The sequence below is a fragment of the Amblyraja radiata genome, chromosome 4, assembly GCF_010909765.2.
Source record: "Amblyraja radiata isolate CabotCenter1 chromosome 4, sAmbRad1.1.pri, whole genome shotgun sequence".
NCBI classification, from domain to species: domain Eukaryota; kingdom Metazoa; phylum Chordata; class Chondrichthyes; order Rajiformes; family Rajidae; genus Amblyraja; species Amblyraja radiata.
Genome location: NC_045959.1, coordinates 97,232,961 through 97,258,926, shown reverse-complemented (window position 1 = coordinate 97,258,926; position 25,966 = coordinate 97,232,961). Strand labels below are relative to the sequence as shown.

At 41.4% G+C, this 25,966-nt stretch overlaps 1 protein-coding gene and 1 pseudogene across 1 annotated transcript in view; one reads left to right on the top strand and one right to left on the bottom strand.

Annotated features, from left to right (window-relative positions):
- Positions 1-25,966, top strand: part of gli3 (GLI family zinc finger 3) — a 380,662-nt gene that overhangs the window by 13,057 nt on the left and 341,639 nt on the right. The window lies entirely within an intron of this gene.
- On the bottom strand, positions 11,823-12,716 carry LOC116972388 (annotated as a pseudogene).

Below are 25,966 nucleotides of genomic sequence, written 5' to 3'. Positions count from 1 at the left end.
GTATAAATGGAATTATAAAGCGGTACTGCGTGAAATGAGGCCATTCAGCCCAGCAGGTTTGCTCTGATTCTTTGGAAGAGCCATTAGTTGGTGCTACACTCCTGCACTTTTTCTATGTCCCGACATTTTTTTATCTTCAACTATCTGCAGGAATTATTTTAGTTCTCAACCTAAACTTGAGGTTTATCTCCTGATTCAGTTTGCATGTAGAGAATGATCATTACACGCTTCTTGTTTTATTTAAGACTATTCCATTGCCATATTCCAATTAAATAATGTAATATGATGGTACATACACTTCCTGTTGAAGCACAACAGTGAGGATTACAAATACATACTCTACTATTATTTGGGATACTGAATTTAAAACAATGAAGTGCAACTGGCTGTCTGTCCGATAATCACCAGTCTGCTCTTGTTATTGCATTCCCATTTGTCTTTGGTTTTCAAATTAAATATTAAGGTTGCCTGACTGGATACAAACAAATTAATGCTGGAAAGTGGAAAAATCTTGTAGCAGTTTTGATTTGGGATCCAAATGCAGTTGCTTCACCATAGAAAGTGGTGAACCAAACCACAGAATATTCTGGGCACACGGTGAAGAAATGTATTTTTGGCACAGAGTCTGCTTGAACCAATAGAGCAGAGACAAATGACTGGCTTTCCTGAAAAGAGTTTGGAAGCTATAACTTGAAAACTTAGAATCAATCTTTCAAATCCTCTTTAAACCTTGGAATGCACATGTGTGCATCCAATCCTATAACTAAAGCTTCTTTTTATAAAGTTAGTCTTCCACAAAAAGTATAGGTTGGCATTTGTGAGCCTACGGAAATCAAGCAAACTTCTAAGCATAGTTGTAAGTTCTGAAGTCCACCTCTGAGGGCCAAATGACATGGAAATATTTGAAGTCTTGTTAGAATTACCGCGTTCAAGTTTGTGGCATATTGAGACTATAATCAGTCCAATAAGCTTTTATGGTTTTCCAATGAAATGTTTTTTTTATACAGTTCCAGTTAAAACCGACACAGCCGGATGGAAATGGAACATGGAGCTGTACCCATATTTTAAAATTAACATCGAAGGAGTTTATAGGAGGTAGACAAAAATGCTGGAGAAACTCAGCGGGTGTGGCAGTATCTATAGAGCGAAGGAATGGGTGACTTTTCAGGTCGAGACCCTTCTTCAGATTTTATCGTGCATTATTAAATATTCTGCTGGACAGTGAAGGGATTTCTGTTGTTGAGGGTTATTCGTGCATGTACATGTCGTTTTCCTTCAGATTTAATTCCATGCAGCACTGTTTTTCCCTCTTGATTTGCTATTCTTGGTTTTAGCTGGTTTCTGAAATGGAACACATCATTCAAAGTACTGTATTTAGGTAGAATTTGTTCCCCTGCTACGTTTTTTGCTGCCTGCTAGTCTGGATTGTATCATGTCACATGGCTACAGTGAAGACTTAAAGAAATATGAAGTGAAGCAGTTGAATTGTAAAATGGTTGCAGCGTTGTGTCAGTGCCCAGTTGAGAGCACCTTGAATTCTAAAGTATTAAACAACTATTCCAACAGAATGTGCGAGGCATGTGTGCAATGCCAGTGTGGTTTAAAAAAATGTAACCATACAATTATGGAATAAGCTTTGAACATTAACTGAAACACTGGTTGTTGTGTAGAAACATCCCCATTTTAAAATTACAGAGTTCATCAATATTTTGTAAGTGAATGTAGATATTGGATATTTTTCTTTTCTGCACTTGCAAGTAAGTAAAGCAATTCAGATATTTTGATTAATTTTAAAATTAGATAGCTGGTGGTATGATTCTACTTTTGGTACTTGCCCTTAGTTTAAGCAGCACTTATAGTCACAAAATAGTAGAAACAAAGCAGTATTGGAATCTTGATTAATATTTATATTTATGATTAATATTTTTTACAGTCCCAGGATTTCCAACTGTTTCTTATTGCAAAGTGGTTGTTAACACCACTTTGTTAACCAGTAAGTTGGAGTCAGCGTGGGACTTGCAACAGTCTGAAGTAAACAGTCTATTTACTCAGCAAGATGAATTTGTTTGAAGAGTTCTATACAGCATGGGTCACTGTGAATTGCAGTAATTAGAATGAAAGAGCAAAACTATAGGAATGGGCAGAATGGAGTGAGATTCGGGGTCACTGCTTGCAGTTACCACTTCCCTGGGCTGGATGCAGAGGATTGACAAAGATGATCCTCTGCACCAGGGAGGTCCCCAGTGAGGCATAGCGAAGCCACTTGGCAAATAGGCCCAGAGAGTGGCTTACTGTTGAGGCCCGTGCCAGAAATAACCTGACAGCCTTTTCCCACCCTCCCCTCCTCCTGCCTTGCCTCCTCTTAGAGGTTTATCTCCCGCCTAAGGTGTCTACATATTGTAAAAGTTTATGAATTTCTCTGACATTCACATATATTTAACTGAATATATGTGAATGTCGTATCGGCTCTCGACCCGAAACTTCACCTATTCCTTTTCTCCAGAAATGCTGTCTGACCCGCTGAGTTACGACAGCTTTTTGTGTCTATCTTCGGTACAATCTGCAGTTCCTTCCTTCACTTATCTTTAAATTAGTTTCAGTTATATTCTATCTATCTATATTACTAAAACTCTGTTCTTGACCGGTTTTGGCCATCTGTGCTGCGATTTCCGAGAGAACGCCGCCACCTACGGCCGCCATTTTTGGCCACCTTGCTCAGAGCCCCCCTCCGCCGCATGTGTGCCGAGGATTTTTCCCGTCGATTAAAAATGACAGAGATATTAATGTTTTTACAAAATTCCACATTCTCTCTGCTGCCCCCGCTGGCGGCAGGGGGGAGGGACTATAAAACCAGGAAGTGGTGTGCCACACAGTCTTCAAGATGGAGGAAGGCAGAGGGTCATGTTTCTCTGAGCTGTGAATAACACTGAACACATGTCAACTCAAATGTAAGTGTCCTTAGTGGTTCTAAAATGCTTGCAGAATGTGTCTATTGGTTCTAGAATGTTTGCAAAAAGTGTCTATTGGTTCTAAAATGTTTGCAAAAAGTTATTGGTTCTAAAATGTTTGCAAAAAGTGTCTCTTTTGGTTCTACAATGCTTGCAGAATGTGTCTATTGGTTCTAAAGCTTGCAAAAAATGTCTCTATCGGTTCTAAAGCTTGCAAAAAATGTCTATTGGTTCTAAATCTTGCAAAAAAATGTCTATTGGTTCTAAAGCTTGCAAAAAAAAGTGTCTATTGGTTCTAAAGCTTGCAAAACAACGTCTATTGGTTCTAAAGCTTGCAAAACAACGTCTATTGGTTCTAAAGCTTGCAAAAATATGTCTATTGGTTCTAAAGCTTGCAAAAAAATGTCTATTGGTTCTAAAGCTTGGGTGTGGCTTGAAGTTGAAAGGCACTACTCGCTGCAGATGGTGGCATGAAGTTGAAAGGCACTACTTACTGCAAATTGTGGCTTGAAGTTGAAAGGCACTACTTACTGCAAATGGTGGCATGAAGTTGAAAGGCACTACTTACTGCAAATGGTGGCTTGGGAGCTTTGGCTTGAAGTTGAAAGGCACTACTTACTGCAAATGATGGCTTGGTTGCTTTGGCTTGAAGTTGAAAGGCACTACTTACTGCAAATGGTGGCTTGGGTGTGGCTTGAAGTTGAAAGACACCACTTACTGCAAATGGTGGCATGAAGTTGAAGGGCACTACTTACTGCAAATGGTGGATTAGTTGCTTTGGCTTGAAGTTGAAAGGCACTACTTACTGGAAATGGTGGCTTGGGTGCTTTGGCTTGAAGTTGAAAGCACTAACTGCAAATGGTGGCTTGGGAGCTTTGGTTTGAAGTTGAAAGGCACTACTTACTGCAAATGGTGGCTTGGTTGCTTTGGCTTGAAGTTGAAAGGCACTACTTACTGCAAATGGTGGCTTGGGTGTGGCTTGAAGTTGAAAGACACCACTTACTGCAAATGATGGCTTGGGTGTGGCTTGAAGTTGAAAGACACCACTTACTGCAAATGGTGGCTTGGGAGCTTTGAAGTTGAAAGGCACTACTTACTGCAAATGATGGCTTGGGTGTGGCTTGAAGTTGAAATACACTACTTACTGCAAATGATGGCTTGGGTGTGGCTTGAAGTTGAAAGACACCACTTACTGCAAATGATGGCTTGGTGTGGCTTGAAGTTGAAAGACATTACTTACTGCAAATGATGGCATGGGTGAAGTTGAAAGACACCACTTACTGCAAATGGTGGCATGAAGTTGAAAGGCACCTCTTACTGCAAATGGTGGCATGAAGTTGAAAGGCACTACTTACTGCAAATGGTGACTTGGGAGCTTTGGCGAAGTTGAAAGGCGCTATTACTGCAAATGGTGGCTTGGTTGCTTTGGCTTGAAGTTGAAAGGCACTACTTCCTGCAGATGCTGGCTTGGGTGCTTTGGCTTGAAGTTGAAAGGCACCATTTACTGCAAATGATGGCATGGGTGTGGCTTGAAGTTGAAAGACACCACTTACTGCAAATGGTGGCTTGGGAGCTTTGAAGTTGAAAGGCACTACTTACTGCAAATGATGGCTTGGGTGTGGCTTGAAGTTGAAATACACTACTTACTGCAAATGATGGCTTGGGTGTGGCTTGAAGTTGAAAGACACCACTTACTGCAAATGATGGCTTGGTGTGGCTTGAAGTTGAAAGACATTACTTACTGCAAATGATGGCATGGGTGAAGTTGAAAGACACCACTTACTGCAAATGGTGGCATGAAGTTGAAAGGCACCTCTTACTGCAAATGGTGGCATGAAGTTGAAAGGCACTACTTACTGCAAATGGTGACTTGGGAGCTTTGGCGAAGTTGAAAGGCGCTATTACTGCAAATGGTGGCTTGGTTGCTTTGGCTTGAAGTTGAAAGGCACTACTTCCTGCAGATGCTGGCTTGGGTGCTTTGGCTTGAAGTTGAAAGGCACCACTTACTGCAAATGATGGCATGGGTTTGGCTTGAAGTTAGACACCACTTACTGCAAATGATGGCTTGGGTGTTGCTTGAAGTTGAAAGACAATACTTACTGCAAATGATGGCTTAGGTGTGGCTTGGGTGTGGCTTGAAGTTGAAAGACACCACTTACTGCAAATGGTGGTATGAAGTTGAAAGGCACTATTACTGCAAATGGTGGCTTGGTTGCTTTGGCTTGAAGTTGAAAGGCACCTCTTACTGCAAATGGTGGCTTGGGTGTGGCTTGAAGTTGAAAGACACTACTTACTGCAGATGGTGGCTTGGGTGCAATGGCTTGAAGTTAAAATGCATTACTTACTGCAAATGGGGGCGTGGGTGCATTGGCTTGAAGTTGAAAGGCACTACTTACTGCAGATGGTGGCTATGGGTGCAATGGCTTGAAGTTAAAATGCATTACTTACTGCAAATGGGGGCGTGGGAGCATTGGCTTGAAGTTGAAAGGCACTACTTACTGCAAATGGGGGCGTGGGTGCATTGGCTTGAAGTTGAAAGGCACTACTTACTGCAAATGGTGGCTTGGTTGCTTTGGCCTGAAGTTGAAAGGCACTACTTACTGCAAATGGTGGCTTGGATGCAATGGCTTGAAGTTGAAAGGCATTACTTACTGCAAATGGTGGCTTGGGTGCATTGGCTTGAAGTTGAAAGGCACCACTTACTGCAAATGGTGGCATGAAGTTGAAAGGTACTACTTACTGCAAATGGTGGCTTGAAGTTGAAAGGCACTACTTACTGTAAATGGTGGCTTGTTGCTGGCTTGAAGTTGAAAGGCACCTCTTACTGCTAATGGTGGCTTGGGTGTGGCTTGAAGTTGAAAGCCACTACTTACTGCAAATGGTGGCGTGGGTGCATTGGCTTGAAGTTGAAAGGAACTACTTACTGCAAATGGTGGCTTGGGTGCTTTGGCTTGAAGTCAAAAGGCACTACTGTAAATGCACTTACTTCCTGTTTGCACTGTATATTGATTTTATATAAAACGCTACCACTTACGGCTGTGATTTTCTGCCATCTTACTCAGTCCCCCTCCGCTGAGCAAGTGCAGAGAATTCTTCCCATCAATGAAAAATAAAAGTGTTATTAGTTTTTTTTTAAATGTTGAGAATCTCTCTCCTGTCAATCACTCCATGAAAGCCACACCTTTTCCGGTGGTGGTGGGGGGGGGAGTTATAAAACCGGAAATGTGGGTGTGGCTCAGTCTCTGCAAGATGGAGGAGGGAGAGGTCACGACTTTAGTGGCTTTGCACCCTACTTCAAATGGTTTGAAACTGCACTTGAATTTGGTGGCCTTGCACCCTGCTAGAAGTGGTAAGAAACTGCACTTGAATTTGGTGGCCTTATACCCTGCTTGAAATAGAATTTCAAGGATTAGCCGTGAGTCAACTACCAGCCCACCAGCCGTGAGTGAGTGAGTTGCCAGCACAACAGGCTTGATTGACTGAGACGCCAGCCCAAGAATCCATTTGGCGCACAATTTGCATACTAGCCCTCTGGAAACCAGTCCCTTCAGCCCACAACACCCATGCTAGTGCTCCAGAAAGCCCCCCCTACTGGCCAGCAATACTGGAATTTGTAGAGGTGGAATATTGCAGGGCACCAGCCCTCCCGTGTAAAGCTAGGACCCAACGGGTCCCACTTAGTCTAGTTTATTATAAAAATTGTCTGGACTGATTAAAAATTTAAATAGATTAAATCACCATGAAATTGTTTAAAACAATGAACTACCTGCACCTCATCTTCATCTGGCAACGCCCATTCAAATGAATGTGGAGTCCTTTCCTGCATCAGATTTGACTGGCACTGGATTGCATGCATGGATCCCCCAGCATAATTGGCTCCACAGTTGGACCCTGAGGGCTACATAAATCCAGAATTTACTTGTGTACGCATGAACTGCAGATGCTGGTTTAAATCGAAGGTGGACACAAAATGCTGGAGTAATGCAGCGGGTCAGGCAGCATCTCTGGAGAGGAGCATCTCAGCCTGAGGAAGGGTCTCGACCCGAAACGTCACCCATTCCTTCTCTCCAGAGATGCTGCCTGACCCGCTGAGTTACTCCAGCTTTTTGGGTCCAGGATTTATTTACCTGGGTATCAGAGCCACCATTATTAGGCCCAGTGTCTCTTGGTTGAAAACTGGATGATTTCTTAAACAAAATCCAGTATGCGGAAAATAGTCTGTAGTACGAAATGCATTCGCATAACTGGTTCCAAGACTTGCAGCTGTTCAGTGGCCGAGCCTGAATAACAATGAAATTAACCAATCTTCTCCATTCTGGTTCAGAATAGTGAAATCACTGTGGAATCATTCAATTGCCCTTGTTTTCTATGTTACATAGAAGGGTGTGATTATATCATGGTGTGACATATCATTAAAGAGAATTGCATGCTGTTTGCTTTCCCTAGCATGTTTTTTTTAATAAGTTGACTGTCTTATCATTCCTATTTAGTTTAGAGATACAGCGCGGAAACAGGCTCTTCGGCCCACCGAGTCCGTGCCGACCATCGAACCTTGCACACTAACATTATCCTACACATACTAGGGACAATTTACAGTTACACCAAGCCAATCAACCTACAAACCTGTACGTCTTTGGAGTGTGGGAGGAAAACGAAGATCTCAGAGATACCCATGCGATCATGAGGAGAAAGTAGAAACTCCGTACAGACCGCAGCCGTAGCCAGGATCGAACCCGGATTCTCTGGTGCTGTAAAGCAGTAGCTCTATCGCTATGCCACCGTGCCGCCTTTTTCTCTTTTTTTCCTTACCCTTCACTCTTCTCTTTTTACTCATTGTTCTAAACCTTTATTTTCTAAGACTTTCTATGACCTGAGTCAAGAGAAAGTTAGATTGAGTTCTTGGGGCTAAAGGAATCGAGGGATATGGGGGTAAAAGCAGGAATGGGATTTTAGATGATCAGCCATGATCATATTGAATGGCGATGCTGACTCGAAGGGCCAAATGGCCTCCTCCCGCACCTATTTTTCTATGTTTCTATGACCTTATCTTATCTGTCTTATTGCAACATGTTAATGGCTTTACTTTTAGATGTGTGATACACAGCCATATTTGCAGGAATTATGGCCAATACCTAGCCTTGAATAATTTTCAAATATACCAAGTGAATTATTGTTACTGACAGGTACACAAAAATGCTGGAGAAACTCAGCGGGTGCAGCAGCATCTATGGAGCAAAGGAAATAGGCAACGTTTCAGGCCAAAACACTTCTTCAGACTGACATGTTACTGACAGTCTTCATTCTTAATGAAAATTAAATTCTAAGATTATCTTATTAAAAAAAAATGAACACACCTTTTGTATTTTGCTATGCTATTTGCATAGAAGGGAGAATTATGCTGGATATAATTCCCATTGATTTAGTGAAGATGTTGGTTTGATTTAGTTGCGATAAAATTTGTAGTGATTTAATATAGTTAGAAACAGATTAGAGACAGATATTGGATTAAGATAGATTTAAAGTAATATATTAATTTATAATAATAGCTTCCCAGAATAGTCCTTTAATGCCTGTACTAACCATTGACATTTATGGAGATAGACACAAAGTGCTGGATTAATTCAGCGGGTCGGGTAGCATCTCTAGAGAAAAGGGATGGGTGACCTTTTGCATCAAAGCCCTTCTTCAGACTTCATTTCTGCCAGCATTTAAATGCTGACATGATTAGGGACTTATGAGTTTTAAATAATCACACCATAGTTTCATCATGGAAGGAGACTTGTGGCCTATGGGAAGAGAGGGTTGGGCCCTAAATTGTTTGGGCCTGTTTTCCAAGGAGAAGAATGAGAGAATTTGAGAAGAATGAGAGAGAACCTTGTTTCAACATACAAAACCGAAATAAAACTTGATGGGGATAGATGTTGGAATGTTTTGCTATTGGGAGCTACTCATACAAGGAGACATAACTACAAATGGATGGGCCAGTCTTTTAAAACTGAATAACATTGAAAATTCTTCTTGCAAAGGGTAATGACTCTGGAATTCTCTGCCCCAGCAGGCATTGGAAGCCGGATCTTTAGAAGTATCTAAAGTGGAGGTAGATAAATATTTGATAGATTAAGGAATAGAAGGATCTAGAGAAAAAGAGCAGTTGAGGCCTGCGTAGATTAGCCATGTTCAGATTGAATGGTGGGACAAGTACGAAGAGGCTGTGGCCGACCCCTGCTCCTATTTCCTTGTGATCTTGTAAATGTGCACCAGTTCTGCACTGGAGCAATCAAACTATTCCCGCTCCTTGGTATCTCCCTGTAACTATAAATACTTTCATTTCAAATATCTAATTGCAGCAACACCTTCTATTGAGTCTGCCATGACTATTATTTTTGGAATGTATCCCAATCCCAAATCACCCACTGATTACAAAATACTGTTTTGTCAATTTCCCTTATCTTATGTCCCTTGATCATTCCAATAGGAAGTTTTTTCTCTGCCCTGTTCAAGATTTTACTCACCATTGTCAGATCTTTAACTCACTCAGAAATTTAATATACAGAAATGAAATAGATTCAATGCAGTTCTATAATCCTCACCCTAATAATGTAATTACAGAACTCAAATCTTAAATGACTAGCTCCTTGACACTTGTGTGTGGAGCTCGTGATGCACACTCATCTTAAGTTCATATTGATGCCATGTGTTCATTAGTGTATGTGTATGGTTGATGTACCTCCAAATCACAGTCAGTAGACCAGGAGGCAATAGATTTCCTTGGAACTTTATGCTGTCTTCCAATGTCAACCAGATCCATTGACTTTCATGACTGTGCACTTTGAGAGAAATTCGAGTGGTCTCCTGTGTGGCTGGAACGACCTTCTGAAACCTCCCATTATGGTGCTTTGATATGACAAAATGAAAAACATATTGGTTTGTAGGACTTTTTTGTGTTTTCAAAGGGCAGTCATAAACTGGATCGTGAAGCTTCAGTTTACACTGGTAATTCTGGTAAATAGTGTTGCGCAATCATCAACATCATTAAGAACATGTTGCGAAAAATCATTGTAAATACATGGATCCTGAAAATGCCTCTTAGAATTTTGTGAGCGGCATGATTTGATCCAAACATGGTTTTAAATATGGTTTACCGTGGGTTAAATTGATTTAATTTTTATAACACAGAAAAGTTCAGTGCCCTATTCTCCCACTCCTTGACATTAATCAATCCTGTGTTCTAATCTCATTTTTCGCCAGCTTTATTGTTAGCTTAAATGGCTTATCTTTTATCTATTGATACCACGCTGCCTTCCTCCAGCAGTGTGTTTTTTGTTACGTACAGGTCCTCCCCAGGTTATAGTGTAAGTACATACAAACGAGCCTTTGGCAGAAAAGTGGGATGGATTTTCTGGCTGCTTCGGAGCTGCAAACATCTGCTCTGCGGGAACTTGATTTTGTGGCTGCTCTTCCGACTTGCGAACTGTCCGGGTTATGAATAGTTCACAGGGGCAGCACCCTGCTGTAACCTGGGGAGCAGCAGTTTGATGAATTCTGCCTGGATTTTAATCTAGTTAATGGTGAGGCCAACAACATTCATCATAATTTATATGTGAATAGAATGTCAATTGTGGGTGTCTGCTCATGTGCAGCTAAACACTGATTCAGAAACTGCTATCTAGGTCTGAGATCTCAGGAGAGGAGGACTGTCACACCTTCCAACTTGAAGGTGTGCAATTTGTTGTGATTAAATTGTGATTAGCAACTAAATATTGATGTGGTTGGACAGTGCAGTGACTAAAACATCATTGCACGACGCACTGACATTTCCAGGGAAAGGTCTCCTAAATAAATAGTAAATAAATTAGTTTTTGATTAGATTGGTTTAGGTATAAAAATGACAAGGACCACTTGGGAATTTCCAAAAATAGTGTCATCAGACTTGTGTCCATGTAAGAAGATAGTGTTGGACTTCTGTTTAGAATCTCACCTGGAAGGAAGAATCTTGAACAACGTGGCATTCCCTCAGTACTAGACTAGAGTTTCATGCCAGGTCACAAGAGTGGGACTTGAACACATGACTTAAAGGTGGGCCTGTCAAGGGTGACAGATTATTGTAGGTTAACAATTTTTGGCAGTAGTCTTAAAACAGCATTGACTAGTACGCACACAGAGATTTGTGAGTCTGTGGAATTCTCTGCCTCAGAGGGCGTTGGAGGCCAGTTCTCTGGATACTTTCAAGAGAGAGCTAGATAGGGCTCTTAAAGATAGCGGAGTCAGGGGATATGGGGAGAAGGCAGGAACGGGATACTGATTGGGGATGATCAGCCATGATCACATTGAATGGCGGTGCTGGCTCGAAGGGCCGAATGGCCTACTCCTGCACCTATTGTCTATTGTCTACGTGAGTTTAAAATTGTGTATCCTATTTCCTTATCATGCATTTATTAACAGCAAACATAGCTTGTAACTATATACTCATTGTACAGTGCGCCCTAAACATTGAGATGCCGTATTACTTTAGAGATACAGCGCGGAAACAGACCCGTCGACCTGCGATTATCCCGTACATAAGCACTATCCTTCACACTAGGGACAATGTACAATTTTACCTAAGCCAATTAACCTACAAACTTGAAGGTAGACAAAAGTGCTGGAGAAACTCAGCAGTGAAGGAAATAGGCAACGTTTCGGGCTGAAACCCTTCTTCACACTGATGTAGGGTGGGGGGAGCGTAAGTACAACCTACAAGCTTGTACTTCTTTGGCGTGTGGGAGGAAACCGGAGGACTCGGAGAAAATTCAAGCCGTCACTGTAAGACAGCAATTGTGCCGCCTTTTTTTCTTTCTTGGGACACTGACTTTATTTCATCCCTTTCATAAACGCTTATGTTGCTGGAACAACAGCAGACTGGAATCTTTGAACAGACATGCATGCGGGTGTACGTTTTGGCAGATGATTAGTGAACTCCTGATAATGATCCTTGGTAAACATAGTCTCTTATCAAAGATCAGGGGTTAGGTAGCTATAAATCTTGGAGATGGCATGAAAGATAGATTTTGCAAAGTTACCAAGCATGGCTGTGCAGCCGCTGGCTGAGGTTTATTAATCATCAAAACAGCCACCTCAAATAGCTTTTTGGGTATAATACCAGTACCACAGGAAGCAGGGATCAGACAGACCAAAAGTGAACCACAACATCGGCCTGTCACCTTGCAAGGTACAGTGTGAGGTTTGCCAATTTTGTTAAGCCAGTAACCACATCGTACAAGAATTTCATTGTCCAATCTGGGACATATGACAATAAAACACTCTTGACGCTTGACTCTTGATCGATAGTTTGCCAGAATTATAGCTCCTGAAAAGGCAGTGGCTACTTCCATTGATCATTTAACACCCAACCCGATGTGGCCATTAGAGTCTCCGTAGCAACAAGAGTTTTGAATCTGGTGCATTGACTAGCGCAGGTTTGTTTCTGCACAGCCATGATCTTGAGAGCTTCGTTCTTCAAGGTTGATCCCAATAAGAAGTCAATGGTCTCAGATTCCTTAATAGGAAGGGAAAAAAGGTACATATCTTCCAGTGTCTTGTACTTCATTTCTTTCACGATGGGCCCAAACCATGTCACTGGCACCCAGTCCTTATCTTCCACTTTACCACCACGAGCTCCCTGACCTATGCCATGACCCCTCAGATGGCCTTGGCCACCCCCATGGCCACCAGACTCAAAGCTACCGTGAGATCCTCCCCTACCGCCGGTGTCGTCTGCCATTTGGTGATGATTCTTCACAATTGTTTCAACCTAAATGCTTAAAGAATCAGAAACAGTTAATTCAGTAACGTTACAAGGATTTATTAATGTTCACACCATCCATCAAATTTGTATCATTAGGAACTACACTGAGTTGAGAGTCACGAGATCTTGTTCAGTTCAGTTTATTGTCAAGTGTTTATTGTCACAATTTATACAGTGAAAAGCTTTTGTTTTTGTTGCGTGCTATCCAGTCAGCAGAAAGGCAAACATGATTACAATCAACCCATTTACAGTGTATAGATACATGATGAGGGAATGTGTGGGATGGAACTGCAGATGCTGGTTTAAACTGAAGATAGACACAAAATGCTAGAGTAACTCAGTGGGACAGGCAGCATCTCTGGAGAGACGGAATGGGTGACGTTTCAAGTCGAGACCCGACTAACGTTTAGTGCAATGTTAAGCCAGCAAAGTCTGATCAAGGATAGTCTGAGGGCCACCAAAGAGGTAGATAGTAGTTCAGCACTGTTCTCTGGTTGTGGTAGGGTGATTCAGTTGCCTAAGGCTTACATTGTAGTGCCATTTTATTCCTTCATTTTCCATAATCTGGGCATTTATTGTTCATCCCCACTGTCCTTGAGAAGGTGGGGATGATCTGATACTTTGAACCGCTGCAGTCCTTCTGGTGAAAGTACTCCATCGTGCTATATGGGAGAGATTGTAGGATTTAGTCTGAATGATGATGAAGGACAAGTGAGATGTTTCCAAGTCGGGATAATGTGTGAGTTAACTGTTCAACTCCAGGTGATGGTGTTCCTATGTGCCTGATGCTCTTGTCCTTGAGTTTACAAAGAGTGGTCGGAAAAGCCTCGGCAAGTAAACGCAGTTCATTTTGCTGATGCTACGCATTGCAGCCACTTTTTGCTGGTGATGAGAGAATTAATTTTTGGGGTTGGTGGGGTCTCAGTCAAGTGGGCTGCTAAGATCTCAGTAAGGTTCAATCATTCAGCAAATGTGGGTGGCGTTAATCCATAGAAATCCTAACTTGTGGGTGAAAAAAACATGAAAGTTAGGAGATAAGTCACTTGCCTCAGGATATCTGGCCACTGATCTGCACTTGTGCCCAGATACTTAATTTTATTGGTTGTGATGCAGCAATATGTAGTTAGATTCTTCCTTCTATTTATAGAGATGGCCTTTGCCTGACACTTTTGACATGAAAGTTATTTGTTATTTATCAGCCCACCGAATGGTGTCTGGGTCTTGCTGTATGTAAGCATGGACTGCTTCATTTAATGAGGAATTACAAATGGAAAAGTACATTGTGCAATCATCAGCAGAGTTATCACTAATGACCTTATGATCGTAGAAAGGTAATTGATAAAGTAGCTCAAGATGCTACCAGCCAAATTCTCTGCCATGATGTTCTTGGGATGGGCTGATAGACCTCTGACAGGCATAATAATTTTCCTTTGTGCAAGATGTGTCTTCAACCATTGGAATGTTTTGTCTTTGATGCTTATTGACTTCAGTTTTGCTACACCGGGTGATGCCACTCTTGGTCCAGGCCAGTCAACTCCCCTCGTCTCCAGTTTTCAGCTCTTTGGTCCCTCTTTGGATCAATGCCGTGATGAGATCTGGAATGGAATTAACCTAGTGTAACACAAACTGAAAATAGGTGAGCATTTCATTAGTGATTATGTGTCACTTGAAAGCATTGTTGATGGCAGCTTTCATCACTTTTTCTGATGATTGAGAGTATACTAATTGGAGAGTAATTAGCTCGATTGGTTTTACATTACTTTTCTGTATATTGTTGGATAGATGCCAGTATTATAATTACAGGAGCAGCTCGGGTTGAGTCGCAGATAGTTCTGAAGTTCAGGGCTCCAGTACTACACCTGGGATGTTGTCTGGCCCCATAGCCTTTACCATTTCCAGAGCGGAACTGTTTCTTAATATCACATGGAGTGAATTGAGTTGGTTACAGATTGACTTCATGATGGTACAAATCTCAGGAGGAAGCTGAGAGATCATCTTCTGATCGAATGTGGTTGTGAATTCTTCAGCCTCATGTTTAACAAGCACATGCTGGACCCTTCTATTTTTATTAACACAAAGCTGGAGTAACTCAGCGGGTCGGACAACATCTCTGGAGAAAAGAAATATGTGATGTGAAGAAGAGTCTCGACCCGAAACGTCACCTATTCCTTTTCTCCAGAGATGCTGTCTGACCCGCTGAGTTACTCCAGCTTTTTGTGTTTATCTTCAGTTTAAATTAACATCAGCAGTTCCTTCCTACACTTTCCATTTTATAGGTTGGAAAAATTCTCAGCTGTTGATTCCTGTTAAGAGTTACTTGTTCACCACTATTTATGACAATGTTTATGGTAGGACTGTTGCACGCTGCCTGATTTACATTGTGTAAGATCACTAAACTCTGTCCTGTGGCATATGGTCCTGTGTTGCATTATTATAAGATTGGCACCTGATCATTTTTTTTGGTATGCCTGCTGTTGGACTTGGCATAGCCTTCTGCCATCATTGAACCAGGATTAATCCCTGACCTGATGGAAATTGTAAAATAAGACTTGTTTTTAAAAATACATTTTATCTTGCCCTTAATCACCCCAATACTTTTAAGAAAGTGAAGAATTTGTATTTTTTTGACTGCTTGAATTCACTGCAGAGCACTAGGACTGATACTTTAAATTTTAATCATGTGATGATTGTAAATTCAAAGCCAAATTATGCCTCTTACCCAAAATGGTACATTTATATTATTGAATCTCATTTTTGTGCACAATAAACTAATCTTAAGTCTAAAATATTTTGATTTGCATTTCTTTCCCATCTGTTTTTCTCCAAATCAGTCTTTCTTTCCTTCTGTTTTATTTTTCCATAAGGAATAGGAGTAGAATAGAAACATAGAAAATAGGTGCAGGAGTAGGCCACTCGGCCCTTCGAGCCTGCACCGCCAATCAATATGATCATGGCTGATCATCCAACTCAATATCCCGTACCTGCCTTCTCTCCATACCCCCTGATCCCTTTAGCCACAAGGGCCACATCTAACACCCTCTTAAATATAGCCAATGAACTGGCCTCAACTATCTTCTGTGGCAGAGAGTTCGGCCATTTGGCCCATCAAGTCTATTCTGCCATTCAATCATGGCTGATCTATCTCTCCCTCCTAACCCCATTCTCCTGCCTTCTCCCCATAACCCCTGACACCTGTCAGACATTTTTGTGCACTTAATTTGTCTATGATTAATATAATTGTCCCTTGTTCTTGGGGTTACCCAGTTGGGTAAATATACTGCTTTTCACTTTGTGACTGTTAACATTCTCTATTATCTTGCACTTCCAGAAATTGTTGGCACAAATATTTTAGGGAAGGTGCCCAGACCCAGCCATATTTGGCCTGTGATTTCACCACCTCATTGTGGAGCCATTTTACTTTAAAAATCTGAAGAGAACAGCATGTTCAAGCAGCAAAGTGGTAGGAATTTTCATTGGCTGAAAAATTGCGGCTCATATGAAAAATAATCAAGCAACTTTAGAAGCAAATTAATTTATTTAGGACATTTCACTCAGCAATAACCAAAGGCAACAAGGTAGCCAATTTATGAGTAACATGGTCCTGCAAATGGGCAAGAATGTCTAATTATTATATGTACTGAAAACTGAACAATGAAATTCTTACTTGCAACAACATAACAGGTCTGTAAACATGGTACTTATTGATAACATGATAAACAAAAGTTCAATAAATTAAAAACCCTAATATTAGTGCAAAAAAAGACAAGTCCATAGTGCAAACAAGACAGTTTATGTTCACAGAGTTCTGGTGTATGTAGTATTCAAGAATCTGATGGTTGTTGGGAAGAAGCTGTTCTTCAACCCAGAGGTCACAGTTTTCAGACTCCGATACATTCTTCCTGATGGCAGGAGTGAAATTAGCGTGTGACTAGGGTGGTGTGGCCGGCTGCCTCTTTGAGGCAGTGCCTCCTATAGATCCCTTCAACAGTAGAGAGGTCAGTACCTGCGACGTACTGGACGATATCCACCGCTTTTTGTGATCTCCTTTGTTGCTGGACATTCAAGTTGCCAACCAGACTATGATGCAACCAGTCATTGCGCTTTCTACCGTACACCTGTTGAAGTTCAAGAGAGTATTCGTCAACATATTGAATCTCCTCACTCTTCTAAGGAAGTAAAGACATTGATCGCTTTCTTTATGATTGCTTCAATGTACTGGTCCCAGGACAAATCTTCAGCGAAGCGCATGCCTAGGAACTTCAAGTTGTTGACTCTCTTGATTGCCAACCTGTTGATGAAGATAGGTTTGTGGATCTAACTTGCACAAGATAGATCCTTCCTCTTCAAAAAAAGAAAAATCAATTCCTTGGTTTTACTGATGGTGAGAGCAAGGTTGTTGTTCTGGCTCCATTCAATTTGACGATCGACATTCCTCCTACACTCTGATGTCTCCTATATTCTGACATTATTACCCAGAATTGATAAGATGGAAGACTAAATCTTTTGCTGCCTGTTGTCCAGTATATCCCCTAAGTGTTGTTAGTTTTGTGTGTAATAGTACACGTAGTTCTGCTATAGAACAAATTGGACCTAAAATGATCGATGAATTAGGGAACTTTATTTGTATTACGCAAGCCTAATTGGTTATAAAGTTTGTAAATTGGCAGGAAGAAAAAAAGCTGTCATGGAAAAAAAAAGTTTCCACGTAGCCTCCCCGCAGTAAACGGATACCATTGTCTCTTTACAACTCAGCTGCTTCTTTCACTGTAGGAGGCCATGGTAATTGACAAGCGATTGCTTCTATCGACACTTGGGTAATATTACTCCATTAAACAATCAAGGAATAAAGGTGTCACCATAAAGGCTTTAGTACTTTAGCTTGTAGTAACAAAAAATGATTTATAGATATTAAAAAGAACCTTATTTTGAAAATCCTGCAGGGAAAAATAACATTGTTATTGCGTGTCTGAAATTCTCTTGGACCTCATTGCCCCTTGCCCCCTTTTCCCCATTGTCCCAGTTTTTATAACACTATTTTCTAAAACAACAGGTATTTTTGTAATGCAACTCTAACGTAATAGCAGAACTATCTGTGCTACTATGTAATTATATTTTAGTACCAAAGAAAGATCAGTCCCTGAAAGACATTAGTATGTTTTTCAACTGAGCTAAGTGGATGTCACTACAACAAGGTGGTGAAGCTGGTGCAAATTCTTACAACTTGACTAAAGAACTCTGAGAAAATTGCACTAAACAATGTTAATTAACAAACAAAGTAGGTTTGTAGATGACCCTAAAATTAGTGGTTTAGTGGACAGTTAAAAAAAAAATCAAAATTTACAATAGGATCTAGATCAGCTGGGAAGATGGGCAAAGAAATGGTAATTATGAAGGGTTTAGAAACATGGAAACATAGAAAATAGGTGCAGGAGTAGGCCATTTGGCCAGCACCGCCATTCAATATGATCATGCTGTTCCTGTTCCTGCTTTCTCCCCATATCCATTGATTCCGTTAGCCCTAACTGTTATATCTAACTCTCTCTTGAATACAACCAGTGAATTGGCCTCCACTGCCTTCTATGGCAGAGAATTCCACAGATTCACAACTCTATGGGTGAAAAAGTTTTTCCTCATCTCAGTCCTAAATGGCCTACCCCTTATTCGTAAACTGCGATCCCTGGTTCTAGACCCCCGCAACAATGGGAACATTTTTCCTGCATCTAGCCTGTTCAATCCCTTAAGAATTGTATATGTTTCTATAAGAATCCCTCTCATCCTTCTAAATTCCAGTGAATACAAGCCCAGTTGATCCATTCTTTCATCATATGACAGTCCCGCCATCCCGGAAATTAACCTTGTGAACCTACGCTGCACTCCCTCAATAGCAAGAATGTCCTTCCTCAAATTAGGAGACTAAAACCGCACACAAGACTCCAGGTGTAGTCTCACCAAGGCCCTGTACAACTGCAGTAGGACCTCCTTGCTCCTATACTCAAATGCTCTCGCTATGGAAGAAGGTTTTAGAAGGCTATGGGCCAAATGGGCAAATGAGACTAGACCAGAAACCAACTTGGTCAGCATGGAAATGTTGTGTTGAAGGACCTGTTCCCAAGCTGTACTGACTCTATAATAAAAGATGAAGCAGAGCAAAGTATCTCTTTCCTTTAGGACTAATTATATTGATACAGGGTTAGTCCTTCTGTAAAAGTGCATGGTGTGAAAACATTCCGTGGGAGCTCTTTATCATTTCATCAGAACTATTCAATGACTTATGCAAAATAGTTTCTCGGAAAGTATTCTCAGAAACAGGGAACAAACTATTGACCGACATCTACTACAAACGTACTGACTCCCATAGCTATCTTGACTACACTTCTTCCCACCCTGCTTCCTGTAAGGACTCCATCCCCTACTCCCAATTCCTCCATCTATGCCGCATCTGCGCCCAGGATGAGGTGTTCCAAACCAGGGCATCGGAGATGTCCTCATTCTTTAGGGAACGGGGGTTCCCCTCTTCCATTAGAGATGAGGCTCTCACTAAGGTCTCCTCGATATCCCACAGCTCTGCTCTTACCCCCCCTCCCCCTATTCGTAACAAGGACAGAGGACCCCTTGTCCTCACCTTCCACCCCATCAGCCGCGCAAACAGCATATGATCCCCCAACATTTTCGCCACCTCTAATGGGATCCCACTACTGGCCACATCTTCACAACTCTGCCCCTTTCTGCTTTCCTCAGAGACCGTACCCTCTGAAACTCCCTGGTCAACTCATCCCTTCCCACTCAAACCACCCCCTCCCCGGGTACTTTCCCCAGCAACCGCAGGAGATGCAACACATGTCCCTTTAACTCCCCCCTCGACTCATCCAAGGACCCAAACAGTCTTTCCAGGTGAGACAGAGGTTCACTTGCACCTTCTCCAACCTCATCTACCCGCTGTTCCAGGTGTCAACCTCTATCCATCGGCGAGAGAGAGCAAGCGCAGGCTCGGCGATCGTTTCGCTGAACACCTCCGCTCAGTCCGTCTTAAGCTACCTGATCTCCCTGTGGCCCAGCGCTTCAACTCCATCCCATTCCCAATCTGACCTTTCTGTCCTGGGCCTCCTCCATTGTCAGAGACCCAGCGCAAATTGGAGGAACAGCACCTCATATTTTGCTTGGATAGTTTACACCCCAGCGGCATGAACATTGACTTCAGATAGCCCTTTCTTTCCCTCTCTCTCCATCCCCTCCCCCTTCCCAGTTCTCCCACCAGGCTTACTGTCTCCGCCTACATTCTATCATTGTCCCGCTCCCTCCCCTGACGTCAATCTGAAGAAGGGTCTCGACCCGAAACATCACTCATTCCTTCTCTCCAGAGATGCTGCCTGTCCCGCTGAGTTACTCCAGCATTTTGTGTCTACTCTCGGAAAGTATTACCAGCTCCACTCTGTTTCTTATTCTTGTAGGTTATTGTGTGAATATCAGCAACATGATTCTCTCTTTGATGTTGTTGTATCGTGCAGAATGATTTACTCCTTATTTAGATGATAAATTGCAAACAGATTTCTAGAGGCAGCAGAAGACCAGGTTAGTTAATACATGCACAAACAATGCATTGTTTTCACAGGGAGGTTGTATTATTCGCTGTTTAGAAAAAAATGGGTGTTACGCTTGGTTGCTGCAATGTTCAGAGAATCTGTGTGACATTATGAAATGATTTTGATCGTACCGTGAACAAGATGAAACTTACAGCTGTTGAATGTGTAAGAATTCAACATGCGTCTTTACCTTTCTGTCCTGGGCCTCCTCCATTGTCAGAGTGAGGCCCAGCGCAAATTGGAGGAACAGTACCTCATATTACCTCAAGCTTACACCCCAGCAACATGAACATTGACTTCTCTAACTTCAAATAGCCCTTGCTTTCCCACCCTCTCCATCCCCTCCCCTTCCCAGTTCTCCCCCCACCCCAGTATTCCTGTCTGACTACATTCTATCTCTGTCCTGCCCACTCCCCTGACATCAGTCTGAAGAAGGGTCTCGACCCGAAATGTCACCCATTCCTTCTCTCCAGAGTTGCTGCCTGTCCCGCTGAATTACTCCAGCATTTTTTTTAATGTGTCTTTACCTCTCAATTTCATTGCTCAGGACTTGACAATAATACAGATTTTACAAAATATCCATATAGGTAAGCTCATAAAAAGACCTTCCTTCACAATTCATTACATTTAATATGGACTTGTACTATTCACTCATGATTGCATAGAAATGATGCAGGACATTTAACAGCTAATTTTTGGTGAAATAAGCAATAAAGCCAAATAGTTATTAGTATTAGTAGATTTTAGCAAGGAATATCTCTCTGAGTTTTGGCCATTTTGCGGCATTTCCAAGATCTTGGATGCAGTTATAGACAGCTTTCGAACTAAGCTCTGACTCTTGCAACTCTTGAACTGTCATTTATTTTTGTCCATTTAATATTGGTGTTGATCCATTTCTTTCAAATTTGTTAATAAATAGCACACACAGGAAATTAGAAGCTAAAATAAAGGAATGCATAGGAGAAAGGGATTAATGGGCAAAGGTGAGATCAGAAAGGCCAGATAGATGAACTATCCAGCTCCGAGGAGGATATTTTGCCATGGGGTGATGTGATAAATTGGACAGGGGGAAGGGGGTACATTTTAAGGGTTACATTTTACGTTTCAAGGCCTAATTCTACATACATCATTATGCATTCACAGGGATTGCATATATTTTTTAAATTAAACACATCATCCTTTAAAATCGCAAGATTGTTGCTCTCCAGAGTTTCACTTAAGATCCCACTCTACATTTGTAGTTTTTTCAAACAGAAGTTAAATAACCGATTCATTTGGTTAGTATTTTGTCTCAAATGGCAAAGGTAGTATCATTTGTGAACATACATTAAAGTATTCATGCGTCACAAATAATTCAGGGCTTGATCAACCACGTGCCCTTGAAGGTTATGCATTTCTTTGTTATTTGATAAAACTACAAATCTGTTTGAAGACAAGCGAGTTAGAATGGTTGAATTTGCCCTTCTGATCGGTCTCTGAATATACTTCAGTGTCTCCATTGAAGGCTCCTTCACACAGACCCCTTTTTTTTTTTTTTTTGTTCCTTTGCACTAACTCGGAGCACTTGCACCTCATTAACCAATGAATGCACTTGATTCCTTCCTTTTCAGAAAAAAAGGATGCAAATTCAGAATGAGATCTTAAGTAAAATGTTGGAGGGTGGCAGTCATGTAATTTGAAGGCAGCTGTGCAAAATCAAAAGGTGCAGTGCTGTGTGATTTCTCTTGTTTGGATAATGGCATATTCATCTGTATGCCGAGATTGAATAGCATTCAAAGAACGTTGTGAGAACGTCCCCAAAGTCGTATTCCTGCTTGAGAGACTGGATACTTGATTTGTGACTTCACCTCTGCTCTTTGTCATGCTGATGGAGACCCTCTCTTTTGAAACACAAAGCAATCAAAAGATTGCTGGGAGTAGATGGCATGGTTAAGGTGTAACCTTTCCCAATCCATTTCTTTGCTATAAAAATGCCTATTCACTCAAGATGCTGTTTAATTACAGTTAAATTGGAACAAGGCCACTATGAAGGTGGTCTTTGATGTTGTGATAGATATCCACTATTGTACACTTAGTTTAGAGATATGGTGTGGAAACAGGGCCTTCGGCTCACCGAGTCCACACTGACCAGTGACAGTAACGCTATCCTACACACAAACACGAGGGACAATTTTACATGTATACCAAGCCAATTAAACTACAAACCTGTACGTCTTTAGAGTGTGGGAGGAAACCGAAGATCTCGGAGAAAACCCATGTAGGTCACGGGGAGAACGTACAAACCCCATACAGACAAGCACCCATAGTCAGGATCGAACCCAGGTCTGTAAGGCAGTAGCTCTAGTGCTATGCCACCATGGCATTTTAATACTTCCACAGCACTTGATATTGACCCGATGAACAGGATAAGCATCTTTCTGCAGATAAATGGTACCTGGAGTAGAAACAATGAGAAGCCCCAAAATTAACTGTTTATAAAGCTAGCTACCTAGTCAGTCCAAAATACTAATGTAATTAAGAACGTTGACAATATAGTTGTAAAGGAAATATACCATCCTAATGTTTAATTTAACAAGTCTGTTTGAAGACTCGGCTTGTACTCGCTAGAATTTAGAAGATTGAGGGGGGATCTTATAGAAACTTACAAAATTCTTAAGGGGTTGGACAGGCTAGATGCAGGAAGATTATTCCTGATGTTGGGGAAGTCCAGAACAAGGGGTCACAGTTTAAGGATAAAGGGGAAATCTTTTAGGACTGAATGAGAAAAACATTTTTTACACAGAGTGGTGAATCTCTGGAATTCTCTGCCACAGAATGTAGTTGAGGCCAGTTCATTGGCTATATTTAAGAGGGAGTTAGATGTGGCCCTTGTGGCTAAAGGGATCAGGGGGTATGGAGAGAAGGCAGGTACAGGATACTGAGTTGGATGATCAGCCATGATCATATTGAATGGCGGTGCAGGCTCGAAGGGCCGAGTGGCCTACTCCTGCACCTATTTTCTATGTTTCTATGTCCTTCTTTGCCAATATTATTTTCCATTTGCCCTTCCTGTATTTAATTGTATTTTACTGCATAAAAATGATCCAGATGAACAACCAATGAGACCTAGGTACCAATGTTAATGGGTAGAAATTGGAAACTTAACAACGTATTATTTTGCCTTTGATTCTTGGTCATCAGCCAGCCAAATTGAGAGGCTGGCTGTCTTTCATTCAGACTGACATTGCTACGAGTTTAAAGTCAGTGAGGACAAAGAAGGAGGTATGCAGAAGGCCAGTGGGTGTGCAGATTGAGGAAGATGATCAGAGGCCAATAATGGAGGATGCATAGTGGGTGCAGAGCTAGCAAAAGATCAGAGGTTTGTTTGGAAATGGAGGGAAAAGATAAAGAAGGGAAAAGGAATAAAAGCCTACTTTAAAAGGGCACCAATAACACCAATGCCCAAGAGTAAAGTGACTAATGCTTCAATGACTACGGACTCAATGACACAACCAGTGATGAAATGCTCTGAGAGGTTGGTTATGGCATATATCAACTCCTATCTCCGCAACAACCTGGACCCACTACAATTTGTCTATCACCATGATAGATCAGCAGAGGATGCAATCTCACTGGCTCTCCACTCCGCACTGGACCACTTGGGCAATAATAACACATACGTCTGGCTGTTGGTCATAGACCATAGCTCTAGGTTCAACACCATCATCCCCTGAAAACTTGTTACCAAGCTCGGGGAACTGGGTCTCTGTGCATACTTTTGCAACGCCACCCTTTACTTCCTCCTCCACAGAACACAATCAGTACCAATTGTCAAGAACACTTCCTCCTTGATTTCCACCAGCACAGGGGTACCTTAGACTGTGCTTAGTCCCCTGCTCTACACACTGTATACTCATGACTGTGTAGCCAGACACAGTGCCAAATCCATCGTCAAATTTGCTGAAGCCGCTGCCATTGTTGGACGAATTACAGATAATGACCAATCAAAGTATAGGAGGGAGATCGATCGGCTGATTGGTGCCAGAACAACAACCTTGCTCCCAACGTCAGTAACACCGAGGAACTGATTGTTCACTTTAGACGAGGAAGGCGGAGGATCCACAAACTTGTCTTCATCAATGGCCAGTGGTGGAGAGAATCAACAATTTCAAGTTCCTGGGCATGTATTTCTTTGAAGATCTGTCCAGAATCCAGCATGTTGTTGCAATCGTAAAGAAAACCCATCAACGCCTCTATTTACTGTAGAAGATTGAGGGGATTCGGTACGTTGATGAATATTCTTTTCAACTTCTGCAGGTGTACGGTAGAATGCATATTGACTGGTTGCATCACAGTCTGGTTCAGTAAGTCGAAGGTCTAGGAATGAAGATTACAAAAAGTGGTGAACACTGCCATCACCCAGTCCATCCATACACTGATCTCCCCACCATTGAAGGCACTGTCTCAAAAAGGCAGCCGCTATTATCAAGGACCCAGCTCACCCTAGCAACGTTCTCATTCACTCCTGCCATCATGAGGAAGGTTTATGTCTGAAAACTATAATGTCCAGGTACAGGGACAGCCTCTTCTCAACAACCATTGAACACTACGAACTCCAAATAAACTATGAGCTGCCTGGCCAAAATGTAATTATCTTTGAAGATTAAAATTATCACTGGATATTTATCAAGTGTTGTTACGATTTCTGCCCAGCTTTCATTCGGCATTCCTGATTGCTATGTGGCTTGATCATGTACATAGTCACTGAATTGCGGGTCATTTTTAATTTAAAAAACTTAGTTTCCATAGTAATATATGTTTTAAATAGATATATGCAATAATTATGACTTCAGATTTATTGAGGAAATAAGTTCCCATCGTTTCTAAATGTAAAATGTATCCCTGCTCATGCTCTAGACTTCCCATGTCCTGAATCACTTGAAGGCCCAGAAAGGAATAGTAGATATCAATATAAGTCACTAAACCATATTGCGGCCAGATTGACCTCGAGCAACTAATCTCTAATGAAATCTTCCGTACTTCACTCTCTGGTAATAGCTAGAGAAATGTGATTTCTTTGGTTATCTTTATGTCTTAATGCCCTTAACCAAAAGGCTTGGCAGTCAGTTTGGTGGTGATACTGTCAAAAGTGGTATCTTTTTATTAATAGGATGGCAAGACCAAGTCTTTAAAACTACTGAAGATTTCTACAGATGTTGAACTGAACTTTCATCAGATTTATAAAGAGCCGCAAATAGTCATTATCAACACATCAGAGCAAAAGGAATGAAATTCCAATTTGAAATGTTTTAAAGTAATAATGGCCTTTACTTCAAACATGCCATGGGAATACCACAAAGCAAACCTACCATACATTTTATAAAAGTAAAATATTGTAAACCCTGGAAATCTGAAATGAAAGCAGAAAAATTCAGAAACACTCAGCAAGTCAGGCAGCATCTTAGAGAGGAATGTTTAACAATCAAAATTAACCTGTTCACTGCCAAGATTTTTTTCACTATTAGCCATGACATGAGTATACTCTGGGGTGGCACTGAACAGGTTAATGATCTTTCATGATTTGCAACCTGATATACCTTCAACATTTTGTCTTTTCATTTTTGGTGTTTAGGCATACTGTAATTGATGCCCAAGTGTATTTTAGATCAGTACCA